Below are 6000 nucleotides of genomic sequence, written 5' to 3'. Positions count from 1 at the left end.
ATGCAGGCCCAAAGCTGCTAGAGCCTTCTGTTCTTCAAGAGAAACTACAATATAGATTTTTGTGTGAGAGCGTAATTTATTCAAAACAATTTTTTTTTTAACTTTAAAAAATAAAAACTTTGTGTGGCCCCAGACAACATGCCTCACTGCCCCGTCCCGCTTCCCTGCCAGTGTGCAACTCCTGCTGTGGCACATTTCACGTTTATTGGGCACCTGCCATGTCCAGGAACAGTGCCGAGTGCTGGGGGACAGGCACAGCCCCTGTTTGAACGAAGCCTGCCTGCTGCTGCAGGGCTTCTCTATCCACGTCCACTCAGTCGATATCCGTTCGGCTTCTATTCCTGCTCCTGCGCTGACTGCTGTGGATGTTTTAAAAAATACCACATGGATGTACAACAATGTGCGCGGACTTAATGCCACTGAATTGTGCAGTTAAAATCAGTGAAAATGGTTAACTTTTACGTTATATATTTTATATTTTACCAAAATTAAAAAGTCAGTATACAAAAGACATGTAATTTTTATCCTCAAGAAAGATAAAACCTAAATGAGAAGAGAGAACATAGTGCTATCAAATATTTCAGCTTAATAGATATTTGAGTCCCCATTGTGTATCAAGCACCATCCTAGGTGGGCACATAAAGTTGAGGAAGTTAGTTCCTGTTTCAAAGGCACCTCCTACTCTGATGAGAGCAATGTTGGGAGCAGCCTTGGTTTTTGCGGTTAGCAAGAGCTGCCCTTTATGGAATGTGAAATCTCTGCCACGCCTTTAGTAATTGTTTTATGTGCACCGTCAGTCTCACTGGAGCCTCACAGCAAACCTATGGGGCAGATGCTGTTATCAACCCCATTTTACAAAGAGGGCAGAAGCTCAGAGAGGTTTAGTAACTTCCCCAAAGTCACGCAGAGTTAATAGGTAGAGAAGCCAGGGTTTGAGCCCAGGTACACTTTACTCTAAACCCCATGGGCAGAAGGATGCAAAGAGCCTTGGTGTAGCCAGCTCAGAGGGGATCAATGTGGGCTTGAGAGACAGGAGCTCTTGAGGAGGCTGGGCCAGAGGAGCTGCAGGACCTGGGTGAAGGCACCACACCTTCAATCCAGGTGAGTCTCCTGTTCCAAATACAGGAGCAGGTTCACAGAGAAGGCCATCAATGCTGATTCCTAAAGGATGACAGAGGGACAAAATGGGGAAGGACGTTCTGGCCACACAGAACAGGCAAGAGGGGCCCACCGATGTCATTGAGCCCTCGGTGCCCAGAGCTGTGGCTCAGTGAAGGTGATATCACACGATGTAGGTGGACTCTGAGGGAGATGGCAGCTGTGGCTGGGCCCGGGTACCTTCATGGGCTTGGCGGGCCTCAGAAACCTTAGCACAGACACTCCACTGGGAATTGGACTGGAGGAAACTGCCAGGTACCACATGGCTGCTGAATGGACTAAAATAGAAGAATATTGAAATAGTGAGAGAGTGGGCTTTTCCGAGAGACTGGAGGTTCTCCCAACATGCACAGTGGAGATGAAGGCTGAGACGGGCAGATGAGATGATGTTAGAACAGGACCAGATCATATTTGGCCTTGTCAGCTCCAGACTACAAATGCACATGTACCATGGACGTGGGGGAGCAGCCTCAACACCGCCTCAGCGGGTAAGAGGGTCCTGGACTAGGTAGAAAGGGGCCAGGGAAAGCCGGCCTGGCTATATGGTGAACTCCGTGAGGTGGGCTGTCAGTCCACAATGCTGTGTCTAGAGAGATCTGGAAAATTCAAGCCTGGTTTGAGAGAGCATGGTCATGCAGAGAGGAGCATGGCTGTGGACATCCAGGAGGGAAGAGGGCAGCCAGGTCAGCTCCCAGCTGGTGGGTTGAATTTGGGGCAACATAGGGAAAGATTCCTGGAGGAGGGGCCCGCTGGAGCTGGGCAGGTATGTCAGGGCTTACCGGTAACAGAAGCCAAAGTCCAGGAAGCATCTAAGTCACACCTTAGCAGACTGAAGGGGGCTTGTAGTGGCGGGAGGCTTTTGTGCGGAGGGGTGATGGTTTGGCACCAAGCTCAGTCCCAGATGGAGCAATGGCAATAAGGCTTGTTTGGGCGCCACCTGCTGGTAGACTGAGGCTACTGCTACCCTGGCTCTGGGCAGGTCTACCTCAAATGGAGGCCAGGAGGGAATTTGTAACAGCACTCGACGGGATTTTTATTATTTTAGTTTTGGTTGAGGCATGAATACAATAAATGCTAAATTCCGAAGGGGCTACTGTGCAGAAATTTCAAAGTAGTATTAAGAACAGGGTAAACACCTTTTAAATTCCTGAACCATTAGGAAAAGGCAAAGAGGATTTGCAAAGAGAATTTTTAAAGTGAGAAGCTGTTAAATCCCCTCTCTCCCAGGGTTGGTAGGAGGGGATCTGTGGCAGCGCCCTGCATGAAGTCTGGAGAGAGACTCTAAGGAGAATACTTGGAAAGCTTGGTAAGTTTTTCCTGAATAAAAAGACACTGGACTAAGGTCAGACTTCTGCCTAGAAAATCTGACAGGTAAGAAATGGGCTGGCCGACTGCCCCAGAAACGGAGTTAAGGGGAGGTGGTTGCTGCTTCAGGCAGAGTTAGTAGAGGCAAAATACGTGCATGTGTGCTTCCAGATGTGCTTGTGCAGAGAGAGAAAGGAGGGCTTTTTTGTGGTGGTCGTTGCAGTTGTTGCTTTTCAAGGAAATGTCAGGTATTGATGAATATAACCAAGTATAATAAACAAAGGCCACAAGATATGCAATATTATATTTGTGAAAGTGACTGTCCCTATTTTATTTTTTAAAATAAAACTCCCAATCAAAATTCAAACAGCTCAACAATATACATTAGCAGAGAACGAATTTCCCCTTAATTGTATTCCCCACGCTGACCTCTAACGCCTTTTTCGGCATTAATGCGCGCCATCTGCTTTCTAGAGCACATTCTGCTTTGCAGCCAGCAGGTGGCAGCGCACCACTGCTTTAGGGGGACCCAGAAAGGAAGTGGATTTGGGAGGCAAGTCCCATAGAGCAAAGAGCTTTGAAAAATGGTTTTCATTAAAAACAACTTTTAAGTTTTCTAAAATAATGTCAGGAAAACCCTGTGGTTTTGTTTTTGAGCTGTTTAGAACTGGTCAGTTCCAACCACTGTGATCTAGGGGAGACATTATTGCCCCTGAGCTCTGAGCTTTTGCAAGCAAGAAAAAAAGTTTTAGAAAACAAAGGGGGTATATTGGTTCCTGTGACTGAAAAGTCCAGAAGTCTGTTCTGTGGGGAGGGAGATCCCATTTTGATCCCATTTGATTCACCCCATCGTCAGGGCCTCAAACCATTTTTCTGATGTTTTCTGCTATCCATGGGCCAGCTTTGTCCTAGGCCTGCCTTCCCTCATGATGGAAAATAGCTGCAGCAGTTCCCAGCCTCACATCTGCACATTTCACCTTCTAGAGCCCCCAGCAAAATGTTGCCATGAGTCTCAGTGGCCTGAATGGAATCACTTGACCACTCATTTTTTGTTTTTTGTTTTTTTGAGACTCTGTCACTCAGGCTGGAGTTGGAGTGCAGTGGCATGATCTCAGCTCACTGCAACCTCCGCCTCCCGGGTTCAAGAGATTCTCCTGCCTTGGCCTCCTGAGTAGCTGGGATTACAGGTGCGCACTATCATGCCCAGCTAATTTTTGTATTTTTAGTAGAGACGGGGTTTTGCCATGTTGGCCAGGCTGGTCTTGAGCTTCTGACCTCAGGTGATCCACCTGCCTAGGCCTCCCAAAGTGCTGGGATTACAGGCATGAGCCACTGCACCTGGCCACTTGACCATTTTTAAAGCAAATACTATGACCAGAGGGATACAGTTGTGCTCATTCACTTAAGCGTAAGCCTCATCCCCATTGGGTGGAGTAAAGTGTCCCCCATGAGTACATGGGCTGTGTTGGGGTGAGGGAATACCCGGATAATTAAGGACAGTTACCACAGGGTGAGGGGTAGATATTTGGTGGCACATGTGGAATGTCATTGTGAGCCTGTTGCCCTCGGTCTCTAGGAAGCCCTGTTGTTCACTAAGGAAGTGGTAAACCCAAGCGTCACTCAGGGAAGCCAGTTGAACGTCTTCCAGGTCTGTCCACTCCAATCCATCCTCTCCCAGTCAGCCCCCAAGTGTCTGCACATTTACACAGTTCCTCTGCGGAAAACCCTACTGGTGGCTCCCATTATCCAAGCTAAAGTCCTGTTCCATTCAGGAACATAAGCCCTGCACCCTGGCTCCTGGTCTCTCTGGCCTCGTCACTCTCCCCTCTCTCTGGCACCTTAGCCCCCATCCACACTGATCTGCTCGTTCACTCTCTCTACTCTTACCTGGAGGGTCTTTTCATTTTTCTCTCCTAGATTTACTTCTCTTCCTCCTTTCAATCTTAGCTCAAGTGTCACCAACTCCTGGAGAGCACCTTCCACACATAACCCAGGACTGGCTTGGTGCCCTTGCCCTTTGCTTCCCCACAACCCTGTGAATACCCAAAACATGGCTCTAACCACACTGTGTTGAGACGATGTTCACCGTGGGCCTCCCTCTACTAAACCGTGAGGTTCTTAGTGGCACAGGACTGTGGTAGGTTGGTAGATGCTCCAGGAGTGTCACGGAACATCCTCAGTCCTCCCTTATGCAGCACAGAGCTGCATTGTCTGCATTTGGCTCTGGGAGGCAGGTAGTGGATTTTGCCTCTCAAGAACAGAACTCCCTCAGTCAACTGTCTTTCCCCTGGACCTCATGATTCATTGGCCTGAGTGATGTTGTAGGGTCCTTCCCAGTCTTAAAGTGTGTGATTCTCACTGGCAGTAGCATTGGAGAAACTGAAGAAGAGAGCAGGTCCTACTGAACTAAGGTGGTGCCTCCCCGAGGGCCTTCCTCTATAGGAAGTCAAATCGGACCATGAGGGAACAGCCCCAATTGTGGATCTACTGGATTCCTAGTAAATCATATAACTACTCATGGTGTGTAACCTCTCCCCTCAAAAGACATTTTCATTCTTCAGAGATTTCTAATTTTTTTTTCTTCTGGCTTCCTGGTTGACCTGCCAGGGTGGAAAGGACCCAGTGTTCTGTGTGTGTGTGTGTGTGTGTGTGTGTGTGTGTGTAATCTGTGTGTGTGTGTAGACACACAAAGAATATATGTATATATTCATATATATGTGTATATATACATGTATATAGTATGTGTGTGCACATGTGTGTGTGTGTGTTGTGTTGTGTGTCTTTTTTAAGAGACGGGGTTCTCTTTTGCCCTGGCTGGTCTCGAACTCCTGGCCTGAAGTGATCTTCCCACATCAGTCTCCTGAGCAGCTGGGATTACAGGCATGCACCACCAAACCCAGCAGACCCAGTATTCTTTGAGTGAGCAGAGAGGTCAATGGAGTTGGGCCATTTGGAATGACATTACCATGATTGATAAACCCAGCTCACAGTTTCTGAGTGCTCACTTTGTTAGCTATCATTTTAAACAATAATACATACATTAAATCATTCAGTGTTTACAACATCCTACAAGGTAGGCAACAATATCATCCCATTTTACAAACAAGGAAATGGATACAGAAAATTTAAATTTCTTACCTGAGGCCATGAAGCTAGTCAGTGACTGGGACAGGATTCAAATGCAGGTCTCTGGCTTCCATACAACCACTCTCCTTTACTGCTAATCTTATTCAGGCTGTGGAGGAAAGATGAGGGAGAGAGGCCAGTTTGGACAGGGGCATCCAACCTCATGGGACTCATTCTACCATCGCTACCACAGCAGCTAGCCCCCGAGACAAAACCTAGTTCAGTTCTATCCCAGGAGTCTTTAAATCATAAGTACAATTATTATATGTAAAATGCTTGCTATTAATTTATCACATTATAGATCTCAGAACACATCCCAAGCCTTACTTCATTAGAGACTGACAATGGCTCTGTGACATAGTTGTATTAGCTTCATTTTACAGGAGGAGGGGCTAAGGCAAGGCTAGGTGA

The 6000-nt window shown here is 47.2% G+C and overlaps 1 long non-coding RNA gene across 1 annotated transcript in view; it reads left to right on the top strand.

The window, feature by feature from the left end:
* Positions 1–538: 538 nt before the first annotated feature.
* LOC105482840 (uncharacterized) overlaps positions 539–6000 on the top strand; it is a 30280-nt gene continuing 24818 nt past the window's right edge. Inside the window, exons 1-2 of the long non-coding RNA XR_987918.3 lie at positions 539–1646; positions 2386–2464. This is a non-coding gene — a long non-coding RNA (uncharacterized lncRNA). The remainder of the gene's footprint in view (positions 1647–2385; positions 2465–6000) is intronic.

This window comes from Macaca nemestrina, chromosome 1, assembly GCF_043159975.1.
Source record: "Macaca nemestrina isolate mMacNem1 chromosome 1, mMacNem.hap1, whole genome shotgun sequence".
In the NCBI taxonomy this organism is placed as follows: domain Eukaryota; kingdom Metazoa; phylum Chordata; class Mammalia; order Primates; family Cercopithecidae; genus Macaca; species Macaca nemestrina.
This window is presented reverse-complemented; position numbering and strand designations above follow the sequence as displayed.